This window comes from Varroa destructor, unplaced genomic scaffold, assembly GCF_002443255.2.
Source record: "Varroa destructor unplaced genomic scaffold, Vdes_3.0 BEIS01000007.1, whole genome shotgun sequence".
In the NCBI taxonomy this organism is placed as follows: Eukaryota; Metazoa; Arthropoda; class Arachnida; order Mesostigmata; family Varroidae; genus Varroa; species Varroa destructor.
Genome location: NW_019211460.1, coordinates 29,497,681 through 29,517,369, shown reverse-complemented (window position 1 = coordinate 29,517,369; position 19,689 = coordinate 29,497,681). Strand labels below are relative to the sequence as shown.

General features: G+C 39.6%; 1 long non-coding RNA gene across 1 annotated transcript in view; it reads left to right on the top strand.

Moving 5' to 3' along the window:
- Window positions 1-4,560, top strand: part of LOC111254878 (uncharacterized) — a 66,460-nt gene extending 61,900 nt beyond the window's left edge. The window contains exon 9 of the long non-coding RNA XR_015317930.1: window positions 1,428-4,560. This is a non-coding gene — a long non-coding RNA (uncharacterized LOC111254878). The remainder of the gene's footprint in view (window positions 1-1,427) is intronic.
- The last annotated feature ends 15,129 nt before the right edge of the window (window positions 4,561-19,689 follow it).

Genomic DNA, 19,689 nt, shown 5'->3' with positions numbered 1-19,689 from the left:
AAAACGCAAGACAAAAAAGGTTGTCTGCTGCAAGCCTATAGTCAGCTAGAAATAACTCAAGTAGAAAGATACTTAAATGCCCTTTATGCGTCTTAAAAAGCTAGCTAAGAAACGGCTAGCTAATTCTAATTGACTGTACTGTTTGTTTGGTTTAAAAAGAAGACCTACGTGGTCACAGCATTGGTTTGGCTTAACTGTTCACTTCAATTCAGAAAACAAATTATAATAATTCATATAATAAATTAACCGTAATTACGGCAGTCGCCTGGATTTATTTACTGGACCGTGTAATTCGTTCCCATAGGACGCGTCATGCTAAATCGGAGAAGTATCGGAACTATTGTCCCTTTAAATGAAGGCAATAGCTACGATGGTACTGCGGTACGAATCGCCGTACTGTCATCACCAATATTCGCTCAGTCCAGCTGACTTCGATTAGCAGATCGATGACTCGGCTGATCTTCAGCCCGACTCTCTTCTTGTCATTTGGCTTTTCCCCGACTTCGTTTCAAAGTCTCCCTTTTATGAACCAATTTACTTTAAGCATCTTGATTGTACCATTTAATGGTGACTGGCTAAAGGACCAAAAAAAAAAGACGGAACATGAGTGTTCACTGAAAGAAAAATAAAGAGAAAAAGACAGATGCTATTTAAAACTATTACTTAGAAAATCCCACAGTCGCGCAAACGCTATTGCTCGTTCATTATTGCGTTAGAGGAAGCTCAGCGCGTTGGCCAGATATAGCCGTTCAAAGTCGAACGATGACTTTTAAAAAAAGCACGGCTTGCAAACAGAGATTCACTTGTCCTGAACCTTTGATTTGTAATTCCGAGCAATTTAAATTTGGCAATTCCTTTGATAATTGTTTAACTTTGTACAAGTAATCTAAGGGTAAACCATGCAAATGTAACCGCCTGTGTTGCCAAATGGATGATCAACGTAATAATACTTTAAGAATCAATTGCTCAAACTCCTACGAGCATTATTTAACGCACGAGGGAGCTTTGATGAGTTCTAGCTTTCTTTAAGTACCATTGAATTGGAGCGAGATACGGTAGAAACGACGGTGCTTTACATGTAGTAAGCTACTGAAAGGCTCGTTTCACTGATTCAAAGCATTGTTGACGTAAAGACCCTGCACACGAAACTGTAACTTGACTCAAGTTGGAAGAGAAAGAAAATCATATAGACTACGTCTTGTGTGAAATACCCAGGATAAGGTAAATGCAAGCGGTAGTTTTTGAAATGTCTTTGTAAACAGAATGTGCGTAAATCCAATCGCGTATTTACCTACGGAAAGCTTTCACCAGAGATATGGTATACATATTACCCTCGTTTTTTACGCTTCTAATATGTGTTCTTTTTAGGTTTAACTCATCTGCCGTATTTCTGCTACGAGTCGTTTTCTTTATCTCGATTTTTTCAGTGTCTAACCGTGTTGCGTGCCATACCTGCCTGCGATATGGAGAAATAATTTTAAACAACTCAACAGAAGAAGGCAAACAAGAGAGAGTTGCGTATTAATATTATATCAATGGGACAGTTTCTCTGTGAAACCGATGTTCATTTTTATTGCGCAGACGACACTGTCGTTTATATATTTTCCCTATCAGGTAATGATTAAACTAACGATATACAATCCTATCGTTATGACCAGTGATGCTGAGTATACATTTGTTTCTGTCGGCGACAGTCGAAGACGGTTCATTCCCTTTTGACTCACCAGCGTTATTAAACCGTATACATAAATTATCTAATTATTCTAAGTTAATGGTCTTGAGGCAAGTTTCAACGGCGATTCTGCTCACAGTGACGGAAAACTAATGTTATATTTATGAAATTTACATTTGACAACAATAGCTTAACACAAATGCAAAATCGTCCCGTCTGATTCGTCCATAATGGTGCGCTCGAGCTGGAGCCCCTAGTGGCCTTTAGAGCTTGTACCCATTTGCGCAAACCCCAATGTTCACTTTCACGTAAAAAGGCAACGCAAATCGATACTTTAATATCGGGTAGTCACATCGTGTACCGCATGATAACTGAAAAAGTATGAAAACAAAAGCTGGTCAGAAAAAGGTATGCCTCGAAGCTTTAATGACGTTGGTGGTGACTGACAAAAGTTGGATTTGTTGAGGCAATGAACAATGTGTTATGCTCTACCGATAATACCTCGGTATATCTTATTGATTCCGCCGAATTTGTTCGCTCCATATTGCTTGAATCAATACGTACTTCGCAGACGTCGGCAATTACATCGTGGTTCTATAGCGTTTCCTGCCAGCTTCTATAGAGTTTGCTGTGATAGCTATCTTAATTAGTATGGCGTTTAAATTGTCCGACATTAGATGATATTGCTCAAAAATCACTCTTCAACCCACGGGCTGGTCTCGAAACAACTACGACGTACTCCACGTCTTCAAACAGAAGTTATAGAGCTTTCAAACTTAATATCGTATATATCCATTTATGGGGCGCACGTGTTAGGGCCTCCACGCACAAAAAACTGCTCAGGCGTAGTTTCCAAAACACAAGGACATTTGTAATCTCATTGTTTTTTTTGTACATATTCGTTCTACTGCTTCTTGTGACGTCTGATAATAAGAAAGCAAAATAACATTTGAACCATTATTGAAAAGGTCTTTCAATACAATTTAGAAGAATAAGCCACGTTTTTTGGGGTTGAGCTAATTAAGTGACTGGAAGCGTCCGTCGATAAACCTTACCTTGAAATTCTATTCAAGTGAAAACGAAATGAGGTACGAGCATTTTTAATGATAAAATGTATGCCGTTTCTTTCAAGAACTACATGTCAAAAAAAGTGTTGTAGACCAAATTCTACCTATATGCAGATATAGGATAGGACTGTAAGAAAGCTGAGTTTCAGCTTATCTACCCCTCCCTTCTACAACGCTGGACATTGCTCGTCTTTATTTAAGTAGCCAGCTTCACCAGTTTCCTCTAAAATAGCGATCAGATTATTTCTAACACATTACCTGCCATAAATTTCAATAGTATACCCTCATCAAGTGGCATGGGTCTAAGCACAATCCTTCGTGCTAGAGAGTAAGACCCAAATTATTACCTCCCTAATGGCGGTGCAATGGTGACATGTGTCTGCCCAATAAACTTAGATATGCATGAAGCTGGGAACTGGGCGTAAGCTCACCTCGTTTTACGCTGCGAAAGGCCAACTATCATAGCAAAGGTTGTTTCAGCCGAGCTTGAGCCAAGAGCTTCTAACAACTTTCGAGTCTTAAAACTTAACAGGACACTGCTAGGAAAATCATGAAGTATGCTTGTCTGGCCTCGTAACTACGCATGCTCTATATGTATGTTTTTTTGGCATTGTCAGTATATTGGTAGCTTTTTCTTCTTCTGAGGGCACATTCATCCCTTACGTAGCATTCGACCCTTTATTTTTCAATGTTCCAAATCTTAGATCCGTTACGTATTGCCTCAGAAAACTGGTTCCCACTAGCACAACCCGCAGTATATCATGATTCCTATTCAGATTTAAACTATCACGTGTCCGTAACTTTAATTGACAAGCATGTACATCCTTAGTGTAGTTTAGGTTGTTTATTCGCTTTTGAGTCTTTGACTCTTCCCTGAATTTAGGTACCGCACATCAACGAGTTTGGTAAATCTCCCATTCGATATTTCACAACATGAGACGTAAGTGTCGATATATGTATGTATGTATATATATATAAATGAAAGTAAATAAGTATAAGGGAGATAGTGCAGATTGAACGTCTTTTTTTGAAGTAGTGGCTACCTGCTTTGATCTCAGGTTTTCCATATGTTTACTTGGAGAACCAAGTACCGTTGCGTTTCTGTAGGAAGGCTAGGATTATTGAATCTGAATTTTCTTTGACAAAGTACTTTTCTCGCTTATTACTTTTGAAAGTGGCGTTTAAAGACTTGATAAAACAGTTATAGGCTAATGTCTAGATCAATGAACTGTGGCATTGATTGCGCTGCAAGAGACGGATCAAGGATATTTCATCCCTCTCCACTTGAAGACAACAATTAGTTTCAACGAGAAACCGCTTCAGGTTGAGGGCATACATATTACATTTATTCGTTAAAGCAACTCAAAAAATAAATAGACAGATTAACAATAATAAAAATCAGGATGAAAGAGTGTGTAGCTTCATTCTGTGCTGCTTTAAGGAGTCTATATCGTAAATTATAAGAATAAAACGCCATAGCTTTAGTTAATCGTTTGGTCGCCCAATAAAATTTGGAGTAACCTCGATTTAAAAAACTACTCGATTTTAGATACGGGCTATAGTCCAGTCATTTACATATTCCGACTTACGAACATCTAACAAATTATCTTAGAAAGATCTCAGACAAAATTTTTCGCAATTTCATCGCCCTTCCTCTTTCAACTCCATCAGGGAAGAGGGCGAGTGGTTGCTTTTTAAAAAATACACATGATCTAGAATCCCGTGTAATTGGCTAGCTCGGTCAACTTTATAACAAAGTCAATGTTTCTCACGTGATCATTTACCATGTTTGCGGTTCCTATGGTAGATGATCAAAATGGATTTCGGACAACGGCCGTTTTTTACCCTCACGCAGTTCATACACGTTTTTATTTCTTCAAAAAAGATTCAAGTAAAGCACAACAGTACGTGTGATCAAATACTTACAGAATGACGTTTATTTAGTGTGGGCCGATGAATGTGGGGCTCGGCCTCAACGAGTGGATGTCATCAGGCTTAGACCACTACTCATTAATTCGTATCAACAGCCCGACTTCTCTGTTAATTATATGACAAACTAAAGAAAGCACCTAGCAATACCAAGTCAGGATAACCTCAGGTAGATTCCTCGTATATATATATAATGTCCATACACATACTTAAAACGAGCCAAATCAATGATCACGATAGTGTCATCAACGCGTTCCTGTCTCTGCCGGCACACTGACTAAATGTTACAGTTTTGTCAGTATCAAACATCAAATGCATTTATATCATTAATACCTCTGTTTCGAGATTAACGTTCGGTATCGCCGTTGGGTATTCCCTCAGATCATCACTCGCTAGCTCCCAGCATAAAACGAAGTCTGTCCACACTAGCAAGAAAGTACGTTTCCCATTAGGCCATCACGGGGACCTATCATTGACACCCTATCATAATTCCCATCAGTAGCCGTAGCCCGATGCCAAAACTACTAGCGCAAGAGACCTTGGCATGTTAATGCACCATATGTGTGTGCCAATTGGCTTCAACTTTACGTGGCAAAACTGTTCATCCTACATTATTTGCGTGTTTATCCTGTGCCTCTGGCCTTCAGCAGAAACTGCTTAACCATCCCGCCGATATATAAAAATCTGACTAAATGGGTCTAAGCATATACTTAAAACCCAAGTGAGCTCGATCGAGGACAAGTTTCATTCTAGTAAGTTTTATCAAGTCCATGATAGCTGGAATTACGCTTGTTTCTCTCAAGACTTCCTTAGCCTTGATCATGAACGGGAGAGCGGGATGATTATGGAAACGGCAATAACTACCGCCTCGCATCAATTTTCTCGAAAATAATCGAAATAAATAGGGTCTTTCGAAGTGCATAGAACCGAATAACTGCTTGACTCCCCACGAGCGAACAACAAGAAAAGCATGAACTAGTTTCTGCATTGTATTGGGTAATTAACTATAATATTTAAGGACTGACAGTACGAAGCTGAACCAGGCAAGTAGACAAAAATATGAGCTATGTTTGGGTGTGTGCTTTAGGAGCCTGAATGGACATGCAACTCCTTACACTTAGCGACCTTTTGCCAGCATAGAGACATAGAAGCTCTGAAACGCTCCTGGGGAAAATTAACCTACGTAAGAGACTGCCTATTTGTTATAGCAGAAACATTGGAACGCATGGTAGGATTTTTTCTGCGTGAACTTGCGAATTATATATATATATGTCTGTTTATATTTGCTCAGAAATTATTATGGTAATTAGGAGATTTTCTTAATCCGACCGAACGCTAAGGCCATTTTTCTTAGAACATTAAAAAACGGCAGACTAATGAAATTATTATAAAATCATCAAGCTTAGCCTACACCTTCTTACTACATATTAAACATGATTATTTAATTTTTTTTTCTTCTACTTTTTTTCCCCGTGACTGGACTTTCTGCTGCTAATTTGCTAATTAATAATAACGAACACTGTTAATTTGCTCTAATTATTGTGCGATAGGTCTTTGATAAATGCTTTAAGCATGCGGTATGATCCGTGAAGATTTGTCCTTCTCGATCTATTCAATTCTCATTTCTGATAGACGTGCAATCATAGGACTCGCATGCAGTATAGAGCAGGTATTTGATTGTGCCACTTAATAAAAAGTAAATAACAAAGCACCTACGTTTTTAATGATCTAAAACGTATTGAATGATCTTCGCGGAAGCCCTAACAAGGCCAGTCAACCTAATAGGTAAAACAAAGCATTATATTTTAAAGTGACGATGCCAGTGACGCCAATTTATGCGCATATCTAAATTTAGTAGCTTCATAGAAAGCTAAACAACTTAACATATCGAGTTTTACATCTACTATCATTTTTAGACGGTTGATTTCTTTCGGTATAGAACGTACCGCGAATCTGTCAACACCCGGTCTCGAACCTAAACCACCCCATGTGCCCTTTAAGTCTAATAATCAAACACCTTCGCATTGCATCATCGCAATGGCAGCGTTACGTAACGCTACTGTCACGTAAGCAAAACAAAATTAAACCAGACTGGAAAGAGATAGAGAAGAGGCGACAGAAGACGAGCGAACGAGTTCTGTAGATCTCGTCTCATACAACCCGTTTCATAACGCTTCAACAAATAGCTCAGAGCTTTATACCTAATATTGCCCAAATGTATTTCGCCATACGTTTATATCGTATAGCTTTGGATGAAAGCGGTACTGTTTAGCAAAGTGGCTACAGTGTAGACTCGTGTGTCACGCGCGTCTGCACTAAGCTTGGAAGTATAATATGGATCGAAGGGGTTCCTACAATTTAAAGAGCCGATGCAGCAAAGGCTGGGATACCTGACGCGGATATGAGTCTACATCCGCTTATCCTCTAGGTTTGCTAGAGTAGGGAGTATAGGAGTAAAGTATAGTAGAGAGTGAATTGGCTGGAGCAAAAAGCATGCGGGGTACCTCAACGCAAAAAGTTGCCCCCTAAGTAGAAGTTGAGAGAACATTTGGCTTTTCTTTAGGACACTGCCCAATACTTTGTCCACTTATGAGGTATTTCGAGTATTATACAATGCAAGTCGCTCGTTATGTCAGCACCAGTTGCCTTCCCATACGTATACATTTTGTCTATTTATTATATATACAAATATATGGGTACCTGCAGAAGGTTCATATGTTGATAGCCCGGTCCTGTTTTGAAGCCCTCATTGCGCTTTATTAGCCGTGGACGACACGGACCTCAGCAGGCGATATTAAGTACCGTGAAAGATCTCAAGAAGCTTCCCCGAACGCCTAGAACCTGAGCGTGGATGTCGCAGCGCTCGAGTAGATAAGGACAAAACGACTGGCTAACTAGACCAGTTATTTAAATATCCTATACCTTAACTCATTAGCTTGCGAGTTACTATCAGAGATTATTTGCTCGTAGGGCTACCTAGTTTCACAATAGGCTACAGCTCTGCTTTCTGCTTTTTCTTTTCTACTTGAGAATTCCTGTATCGAAGTTACTCGTCAACATTGATTCAGAGAGAAACCTAAGCAAGTTTAAACAGATAGCTAAGCTTGTAGGTATTAGATTTAGATTTGAGCAAATGGCTGACGCGTGTTAACTCCTATGCTTTGGGAAGGCCGTGTCCTAACCGCTAGCCGGGTCGGCGCTATCGGCCAGCACTGAACTGCCAGCGTAGGTTTAGTCACTTTACACAGTCTACACAATTCATATGCATAGAAAAGAGTATTACTACTTTTTTCTTTCTTACTTCAGCTATAAACGTCTTTGTTTAGTGCTTTGTTTTTCGGTTAGTCAAGACAAAAGCGAATACGGAAAACAGTGGCCTTCTAACCTAAGTCAACAATCCGATGTCTTAGGAAGCAAAGTGTACAGTTTACGTACTTGTTTTCATACCTTATACTTACAGTATGGTGATATGTATTGCCTTAATCGAACAAAAAACGCTACCACCTAGATATGAGAACAACTGCTTGTAGATTGAATGAACCATCAATAAGCGAGGAACAGTGATGTACGATGTGGGATGCATTCGGCATAACCATAAGTCAAGAAAACACGTTGGTCCCGTTGTCACTATGGGACATATTCATTCCATATGGCTGCATTGGCCTTAATGCAAACAACGTCGAACGCCGAAACAGGGCTATCAGTAGACACAGTGGTAACGGTAATTTAATGGAATTTTGAAGGCGTGTTCCTTTGTCCCAGCCAGCCTTCAACTAGGTTGATCGTTTTGTCCTTACTGAGAATTCTGCAACAAACCCATTTAAATTACAAGGCTCCTACGGCGTGCACTTACCAGTTCTATGTGGAGCAGACCCAGAAGCTTGAGAATGACGACTTATCTTCTTCAATAGCACACGGCTAGGCCCAGTGAACATGCGAATGGCTGAACGACGTGGTTATGCGCAAAACTCTCCGTTTCAATCTTATTGCCTGTTAGGTTTGTCTTCTCCTCATTGTAACCCCTACGTCCATTCTGACTAGAAGGATAACCCGAAGCTCCCATTTTGGAGGTGCCACAAGGGCCGCTCTTCCCGCTGGCAATTTGAGCTTGTAAAGAGAGTAGCGAGATAGCGCAAAAACGACACTTATTTAGACGTTTAATTATTTTTGAGGAGCAGGACAGTCTTCGCGCCCGTTGCTTGACGCTTTTCTATACTCGTGAAGCGCATACGATTCACTCTATGTCGGAAAGAAGGATCCTTTTACATTGTACTTATGAATAGTCAAGTTGTCAGCCCAGTGTTCCATTTGCTTCTCTGGAACTACTGAAACTTATACATCGAAAAGACGATGCTACCGGAACCATTTAATCAGACTACTGGAAGGGCTTGGGATGACAATCTTAGCCAGCTGCTCCTCTCTAGACTACCCTATGTCTCGTCCGGTGTCATCAAGAACCGGCATATTCGGGTTGATGTTCGGCGTTATGCAAATTGCTTCGTAGTATTTCGCAGTCATGGCTATACTTCGCACATATATTTAGGATTGATGGAATGATGGAGGCTATGAAAGTCCGACATGGTGCTCAACTAGACAAGAGCTGTGCAACTTGTCTGCTCGTTTAATCATTTCGAGGAAAACCAATTACCTAGTGGTGTGTCGTTCAACTAGGCAGTTGCAACGACTGGTAGAATATTCAAGCTCTACTAAGGATAGCACTGATTATTTTCGACTTCAACGTTGCCCCAATAGCTTTGTGTAGTTTTTTTACTAATATAAAAGCACCTAGCAACACATCAACTCTTTCAACTGGATCGCTTCAAACGCGCGTTCCCGAAACGTGTTTTTGTCTTGCATAGCACTACTAAGAATCGTTAAATTCACTAATCCTGTCATATACCGCTTTTTGTAGAGAACTCACAAAAACGGTTTGACTCGTTAAAAAAGTGGCCTGTGAATACATCAAATCCGCCCGCCAGTGGAGGGTAAATAGTATAAATCGTCCCCACCGTCGTTCTAGCTGGTACGACAATCAATGATTCCTGGAACAGACTGAATAGGGTAAACCATGCATGTAGTGCTTCCGTATGCTGGGTGTCATTATTATGTGTGCTCGATAGTAAATTGCCAGAGGGACACCGTGGTCTGGATAGCGAATTCGTAAATTACCGAATATTGATAATAGGATAAGGTATGAAGAAAAACAAGCAATCAGAAAGGATAGTAAGATTGACAGCTGCTTATATGGTTGCCATATCGTTTTATAGGCCTGTTGGAGGAACTCCAGATAAGTTTAAGATTCGAGTTTTAATGGGGGGCAAATCTTTGATGCCATATCTAAAAAAAAAAAAGTGATTTTCAAGACTTGTTGATATAAGAAAAATAATTGGAGATGCTAAAAAATGAATTTAATGAAGCACAAAACACCTGTCGATACACACAATGTACTAAGCATTGAAGTCAATATCACTACTCAGATATGATACCAATGGTAGAATTTTTTGCATACTCTTATATTCACAATCCTATTACGCATTATACAATTACTATTTTTTATTCAGTTGGATTTTTACCTGACAAAGCTGTAGATAAATGGTGACGATTGCCAAAAGCAAACCCAATTGAGTCTATGCCGATCCTCTTTATGCATCTATTTTCAGTTATATGCCTCATAAACTAGATTGATACAAAGAGCGAATTCCCACGGCTATCTGTTGGTCGTCCTCTACTAACCTGGCCAAAAAAAGTTACAATCTAGAATAGATAGAATTGACCAATTTTCGCCTCTAAATGGCATTTGATAACCTAAATTAGGGTGTCAATCCCCGCTACTCAGTAGGTTATCAACAGAAAGCTTTCAACTAGACAAACTAAGCCAAGCTCTCCCCGCTTTCGTACGAAATCTTTTCTAGTTCCATAGTTTGTTTGTGATATTTTGATTCAATCAGAAACGTTCTTTATCTCCATTTCCGTCATATCTTCTAACGAAGCCAACCTTGCGTACAGTTTTTTTTATATCAGGACTCGGAACAGGAATCGCTACTTCAAGTCCTGCGAAGGACACATATGTGGTTCCTATCATGAAATAGTGAACTCACTATGAGTCAAAACCAATGAGCTGTCGAAAACATAGATACCAAGTAGGCGGCCTAAAAGTGCGGAAAAGCCAGCCTAAAAGTGTACAAACAAGGCCAGCTTTGGACTTATAGAAAATACTTAGTCAGAAATAATTTTTTCATACGCGGCTGTGGTACTTTTTACCGGAAAGCGACCGTCAACGCCGACATCGACAAAAACGAAGACGACAAATCGAAAAGCATCATACGCAGTTGAGGACTGTCGTTGGCAAGAAACTCTCGGCATTCGATATCTTTGAAAATATCTGGCTCTAATGAAAGTTACGACGGAACGTTTTTCCCCTTGTAACGAACTTTATCATATGCTTTAGCTAATCTTTAGACACAATCAGTATATAGAAAGCCACCGTTAGGAAGCCATTGTCCATAGAATTATGTAAATAAACGCGGTGTTTACCTTTGGCTTTTGCCTCTTCTAGATCGAATTCGAAATTGGCTCCATTCAAATAACGAAGACCTGTTTGTGTGGTTCAATAATGTTTATGCTACAAGCAGAAAGCTTAGCACAGGAGAATCGAAGCGATATCTACCCTGTGACACCACAAGAACGCAAATCACATCAAAGTATCCTTGTCACATACATTAAAAGGATCGAATCCAATTATTACTGATTGCAGTAGTGATCAGACCACGTAAAGCAAATACGTAAATTTGTATCTTAATGAATTACGGACGTAAGTATAAACAGTACTATATGCTAAAATAGGCCGACTGAAGTCATCTCTCGATGAAGAGTTTATCCAACAAATTGACAACTATTTTTTGTATAATAACTAGGCAGAGCTAAATTGCATTTAATTACGTATTACATTGACTGTGCTATATATATTTTCATCATAGAGCGCTAGTAACTTATGCTTTTTGCAAACTTAACTTAGTAGAAGTTAAATAGGTTGTCAAAAGGGACAAGGCGTTCCTCGTACGCTCCATCGCATTTACACTGCCTGAGATAAATATTATTTAAAAGAGGAAAATAGTTAAGTATGATGTGTACTACGCTTCTGCTAAACCGGTTTAGTGCTAGGTCGTGTGCTATCCAGGGTAGATAATCTATGCCGTAACTTCTTGATAACCTATGTACAAAAGCTACTCTTTTAATCACGGGCCACAGCTAACTTATAAGGGAACAGATAGCAAAACGATGATACAGTTGGAGCTCGCAGAGGCGGTTCATTTTGTATCAGTATATCTCGCTTGAAACATAGGTTCCATAAATTCTCTAGAGATTACTGATGAAATCATTCTTTTATATTCGTTCACTAGACCTTTCTGATATCGATCGGTGAACGTGTCCTGCAAAATTCAATCTATCTATAGATTCAGGTACAAAAAGTTACCCACTATCATGTCGACGATGCGAAAATACTTTGAAAAAACTAAGTTTTCCTTTTTTAAAAATTTAGTCTTGACACAATCACTATAAATGTCCCTGACAACATCAAAGGATGACTATATTATAGTTCTGCAGATGGTCTCCAAACTATGAAGTTTAATCCGCAAGGGAACTTTAAATAACAGTCATACGTATTAATGGCTCGGCTTAAGCTATAATTTTAAACCTTATTTTACATTATGAGTTAAATTCATAAGCTTAACTTACTACCTAAACATCACAGGTTTATATATCAAGACAGAATCACTAAACCTATCAGCAAGACGCAGAGGACTTTTACGAATTACAAGACTCTCAATTGTATTTGCGCAGACCTACATTTGACTATTCTCAACGTGTTGCAGCCCCTGCATCGTCATTAAAAAAATACCTGTAATAATATAAAATAGAACTCTCAAAGGGTGACCGTCAACTAAATGTTTGTTTGGCCGTTAAAATGAGATCAGAAATGGCGCCTACCATTGCCTCTTTGAAATCATGGGACAAGTGACATTTAAACGTTCCGTCTGAAACTATAACATGTGTAGAGATAGTCTTCATTTGTAGTGGGTTTGTTCGTGTCAAATCCACGTAGAGACCGTGACGTACAACTTCTAACTATGATTCTAGCATTACGTGGGAATTTGCGACAAGCATTAACTTCGGTGAAGCTGTAGTGTCGAAAAAAATCAGCTTACCATCTTAGTAGTTCAATGCAAAATTACTTTGTTCGGACGTTATTGACGGTATTTAACTTTGTCTAGCTATTTCTGTAGACTATATGTTTTATTCCTAAAAATTTGCAGAAATAAGGGTCCTAAAAACTGTCGCACCGAAACGCCAATGTAAGCGATGGAACACAGAGACTTGTACGTTACTAATAAACCCGTCGCATTTACATTGAATACTTTTGCGGCTGCGGGCTACATGGCGCGCATCGCATGACCTTTCAAGTTTGCTTTAAATACGCGATAACGTTGGCCCGACACGGGCTGACGAGCAAACCCACAAGTCAATGCGATGCAGATATCCTAATCATGGAATGTAAGTTACTCATAGCGGCGATAAAAATAGTCGTAATTGTAGATTTTGCGGTTTGCGAAATCGCACCAGGGCGTCGTCTTTTCCTGTACGTGAATTATATACCCGCTTTTATGCTACATAATTGCGGACATCGTCTTGGTTCTCTACAAACGAAGTACCACACAAAGATAGTATAGAAGATAATAAATAATATATAGCCAATGTTTGGTAATTGATCAAATAAGCTTGGTTCACATTATCGTACCACTATGAAAACATCGCATAACCATAACAAATTCCCTGACTGTACCTAGGAAATTACAATCGACATTTCTCGAATTGGTACGAAACAGCTCGCGTAAAAAGAGGGCGCAGCAGCGCCTGTGACAGGTTTTTGTTGTTATATTTGCCAAGGCGAAAATCTATTCGAAGCATGCATCAACTTTTTGCTTCCCTAACAGATGTCCTTAAAGTGGCAAAAGAAAAAAATATAGGAAGTTATATTCTAACACGCAAGCAGATCACCTGAAGCCAATTCCGCACCCATGAAAATCCTATGCAACGGCAGAACGTAGCGTTTTCGTCGACCTCGACTCGTGCGTTCTCACGGAAACTGTATAGGCATCGCAATAGGATTTGAGACCGTTGCACTAGGAAATACCGTTAGATGTTTGTGACTCAGGGGAACGTCAGACAATCGCCCCGGACATCCGTGAAACAACTGAAATCAACTACGGTACATAAGGAAAGATTTTGTGCCGGATGACATGTCAGCTTTTATCTTCATACACAAGTATATATAGTGGTCCGAATTGTGTGTGACGGTTTGGTTTGTTCAGAAATAGATGCCTAAACTATAAGCAGCAACTAAATGATAAAGGACAGCGCATTTCTCTCAGACAAACAATCTTTGCACGCTAACATTTTACACTCTAAGGATTATTTATTTATCGGATAAGATAATCTGATTAATACAATTTTTACTGAGTTTCACAATAACTATCTCAGTAGCAATAGCATATTAGCAAAATAGCAATTTTGGACGAAATCTGTAAGCAGGTCCTTCCTTGGCGTTTCAAGCCTTAATGATTGCCTACAGCCTGCCGGGTATTGCTTCAGCGAAGGCTTCTGACACGGACCGTGAACTATTCGGCCGGTTTTCTTATAGTACGTTTTGCCTTTTGGCTCTGTCCAGACATTCTATTCATGGTGCATATTTGAAGCAAAAGTCTTTTGAGGTAAAATAACATACATACTGTGCTCCATTGTGCCGTTGATAAGATTTTCCACACCCATATACCCTCACGCCACTCCCATGCTTTATTCTGTTCAGATTTGTTACGTTGTTTTAACGTTTTTTTTTACACGTTATAACGCGCGCCTGATCCAAACCTGTGCATGATACGTGCTCCGACTCAAGCAGATAGCTATCCCTCGAAAGATCTGTTAATAACTATAGTATAAAATTGTAAACCTGGGTCGGTGACACACGGTAGTAACTAAACGTCTGGTACAAGCCGAGATTTCCAGCTAGCTTCTTTCAGGAAGCTGAGATAATGATGTTTTCCGTAGTTAACGCTTCTGCAGTCTTCGGGTCACCTATTTCGAAATTTGTGAACATCTCCCGCGCGACAAACCTGCGGACTATAACGCATTTGAAATATTATCTTCATGATACATGTTTCAACGAGGTCTTCGTTACTTCACGTCGCTGAGTGCCTTGCCGTATTCTGAATGTACGTATCGAGTTATTCATCAATTTCAAACACACTTGTTTTCGGACTTACACTTTTGTGATGTATAAGGGTTGCCGTTTCAGGAAATATGCTTTTTCCTTTTACCAGCAGTTGTCGTCTGCGTCACTCAGGCTGTGGTTTGTGAAATGACAGGATGATCGGATACGTTTGGAAGCCACGACATTCAGAATCGTAGTACCGATGGTAAAAGGCTTTTGCTTGATGAAAATGGCCGAAAGTCTACGCAGTTAAAGATAGCGGACAATTTTCAAAAGCCTCGGCGTTGTAGTGGGCATGCAGTGGACTTCCGGCACGCCGTTAACTGAGAAAAATTGCGAAAATTAATCTCAAAAAGTGAAATAACTTGTCTATCAATAAGAGGAGAAAAGGATAGAAAATCATTTAATGATTTTCTATCCTTTTCTCTAGCAACGCTTTTCAGGTCCAAATTCAAACTAAGAACTGTTTGCAGTACATTTTATAAAAGTATTCATGAATATATATTGTCTATGATCATAGACTCAGTCGAACACGAAGAAGGTTTCGCGTGGGCTTCGTGTATATAGTTAAGTATGCCATAGAATTACACACCATAACCTCAAACCTCCAGATCGTAGCAGAGCACCTGATCTATTTTTAACTATATAGGCACAAACGCGCGTATCCATCTTCTGTTTTCTCGAAGCGTCTATTGCTGAAACTACAACGAGGTTTTCGCTGCTTGCTTGCTGAAAGGTTTGTTTCTATGTGGCTATGGTCAGCAGCTGGTGATGACGGATCCTTCATCCGTTTATATTGATATCGAACTACGTACGACTTTACCAATTACATGTCATATAGATAAATCATTAGATCTAGCTATATCACACCTGTGCAGAGATGATATTCTACGAAAAATAATAATCTATATTTTCATGTAATCTAAATATATCCTCTCCAAATTATGTGTGCGTCTCTATAATTTTATTTCCGATGGCATTAGAGCACTAAAAAGAACGACTAGTAAAGCTCAGCAGTTTAAAGTTTTCCAAAAAAAAACAAAGCAAATATTAGAGCTGACAATCATTGCGTCAAGGGAGTCTTCAAAAGCAACAGTTTCTGCTAATCCTGACAAAACCATAGCCAGCCATTGTAATTTGACGTTGCTTGGATCAGCCTTAGCGATCATAACAACAACCAGTCTGATAGTGATAGACACCCTTCGTGGCATTATTTGTAATGAAGTGTCTTATAAAGATTATAGTGTTAAGTTGACATAAGTTTATTCAAAAATAGGATGAGGAATGTCCATACAATACAAAGAACGGACCTGTTAAAGCAGTGCCAAGTTATCTGAATGATGGGGCATTGGTCATTCGTAATCAACATGGGTAACATCCACCCTGTCCTGACACTCACTTCGTAGGTAATTATCAAACGAGCGTCTTAAGCTTGGACTCCTGGATGCATTCTTACTCCCTAAAAAGTTTGGTGTACCTCGGGATGATCGTAGGCCTCACGTGTTCCTGTACTCCGCTTTTGTGCCCAAATACGATTATTATCGCTAGTACCACAGACGTGCCTTAGGTTTATTCGATCGCAACATATATATGTAGTTAACTGATCTTTAAACCTGAAACTTCCTACTCATTACAAATCCTCACTTCTATAATTGAAAGTACCTCTGAGCTCTTCTTTAGGTGAAGCACAGCATACGCACAACACTCTAATTAAGAGTAACTTTTTCTGCAACTCTGATACTAAACAACAACGAATGTTCTCTCAAGTGGTTTAGGATAGGTTAAAAATATATGCTCTACGTAATTCAAGTCATGACTTGTCGACTAGCAATGTAGAGCACCTCTACAGCGCATAGAGAAACCGAGGGCGACAAAGTTATAAAACCTTCAAGTTCGATGTCGGAAAATCAAGAGAAAACGTTGAAAAGTTGTTATTATGTAGAAGAGAATTATGTAGAGTAACGACAGGGAGCTTTTCTGAAAAGGGAAACGCCTCCATTTTGATCTAACATCACTAAAATTGACACTGAGGCCGGCTATGAGATACACCTGTAGACGTAGAACTTACTCGCTATAGAATACCATACGGGCGCCTCATATAGTATTGTTCAAGGAGGCTCTAGAGCCGCTCGAAACTGAGGGCCAGTGAAGAAAGAAAATACAAGAGACACGATTTTGCTATACGCAACTTTTAGCTCGTAAACAACATATCAGCTATATAATATTGCGATTTTGAAAGGATCGTCAGGCACAGTAGTTATGTCGGTACAAACAATGGTTTTTATGGCCGCAACTGAGCAAGACATGATAATTCAGACGAGGTTAAAAGTCTCTTTTACTTTTCTCTACTTCGGCAAAAAGCCTGCACCTAAAAATGCTTTCGTCAAATCGGTGAAGGAGTCCTAATCCTAGTAGATAAGGAGGCTGTATGCTTCTGAATTGAACGTATGCGCATAAACAATAGCGGCCGACTTGGTACGGCACGCGAACGGTGTAATACACTTCAGATGAACAAGCCCAACACAAGGTGCTGAATAAAGGATGACAAAATTCGTTGCTGATCTAGAGGCTCTCGTACTAGTTGATATTGCAGTTGTTCTTGGTGGAGATTTGAACTGAGGCCACATCAGCTGGAACAGCCGAGGCTATCCGTTCTAAAACAATAAATCCTACAAGAATGACTTGCCAAAGGACGAGCTGCTTCTGCAGTGAAACAGGGCTATAGCAGTTTGTTAACAAGCTTTCGAAAAGACGTTGTTCTCCATATGGTTTTATAGAGAACATGACAATCGATCAAGCCCCAGCCGTTAACCGTGCGGTAGTCACATTCATAATCTCATGCAACCGGTCACCAACATCTGTCACTACCGTTCCCACATCTAAAGAGAGAGGATTACAATAGCAGGATCCACAGCCTACTAATTACCGATAGAAATAGTTTTTTTTTTCCCTATTTACCGTTCTGTAAATATGATATACAAACACCTTTTCAGTAGGTCTCGAAAGTTATTCTTTCCGACAACAGACTGCAATAGTGAGGGAATGACTGACGCTCGCAATAAACGTATTACTCGTCAGCTTGGAACAGAACGTGAAGATGTAGCAAAAGCCACTGCTCTGATAAGAGAGAAGATCATTGAAAAAAGTTAAATCATCTGCAGATCACAAGTACGTTTAACGACGACTCAAAGACAAAGGTAATCCTTAACCTATGAGAAAAGCCAGCTGGAATAACAGCGGCCCTTAATACTGAAAAAGCGCGCACTGTTTATGACGTTTTCGGCGCCACATATGCGTTGTGTGAAGAAATTAGTTAGCGAACTACCTGATTCTTACCATTTATCCATTTTGCAAATAAATTGCGTATGATTAATAACGTTGGTACCTTGCCAAGCAGTGTTGAGCGCCACGTACGACAACTGGCGAACAAATACATGACGAAATATATCATCCCTTTGTTGTAACGATGTGCAATCTTCGAAGTCTCGCCCCCGCCCATCTTTCGACATTCGTTTGAGGGGGACGCAATTGCAAGCTATTTTGGGCGGCCGTCGTCCATATAGGGCACCATCGCAATAAGAAAGCAACCCATTTAACAAGCGTCTGATGTTCCTCACCTCAATCGCAAACAAGTTTTCAAAACGTACAACTAATTTACAAAGAACAGTTCGAATGGGGGCCAAAACACTCTGCCATCACGTAACTGCCAAGATAACTTGGCCTCATGGTGAATGGCGATAAACTTTTCGATTCGGCATCCAGAATGCGCCGTACTGCATTCGAACCGTCAAAATTCCAGTTGTAACTAATGCACCAACGAAGAAGTTATCAAAACCAAGTCCTCTATGCAAAATATTGTGTCGTGATGCCACTTCGCCTTTAGAGTATGGCCGCTATGTAAGCGAAATTGTAGCGTCTAATAAAAACGTATGTCCTTACAACTGTATGCAAGATACCATCTACCTAGTCTAAAATACATTCCGCCAGTGTGGAACGAAAAAAAAATAAAACAAAAAAAATTCATAGGACGAGCTGCCTACTGGTTGGTTACTGGTTACAGCATGATAATATAAATCAATGAATATGGAAAAACGGCGAGAGACTGCCTTAGCAAGTATGCTTAAATAACGATAGAGCAGAGCTGTTCTTTGATAGGGTTTAGTCGAACACTCGGGTCGGTGGAAACACTTAAAAAAAGCTCCGCAAGACGTCAACACTTCGTTGTCTAGTCCGCAAACTAGTTGCAACGCTTTCCACTAAATATTAAGTAATAAGAGGATGTGTTAATATGATATGAAGTATAGTGAAGATAAGGTAAGTGAGTCAAGCGCAAGAATACGTTTGATGTAGCATATCTGTTAAGGATTATGTTGGCAAGAAAACATATTTTTAAATTTCCCTGTAGAGGTAGTGAAGATGGAGTAAAATTCACGGAAGACGGCATTATGACATGACACTATCTGCTAGACACAACGTTTTTTCATTCGGGAACTATTGTCGTTGCAGGATTCAGTAACTAGCTAATTCGAGCAGGATACACAAGCTAACAGGAAGTAGATGTTACTGATCTCATCTTCACATTATATTGCATATGAGAGGACTTTTCAAGAAGGTATATGTGGATGACTTGACTACAGAGAAGCATATATAATCGGTAATTTTATGTGCTTGTTTAAAATTTCGGCAACTTATGGTAGACCGCAGGTAGAATGGGCCTAATTATATTGTCTATTTAAACACTGTATGTATATATA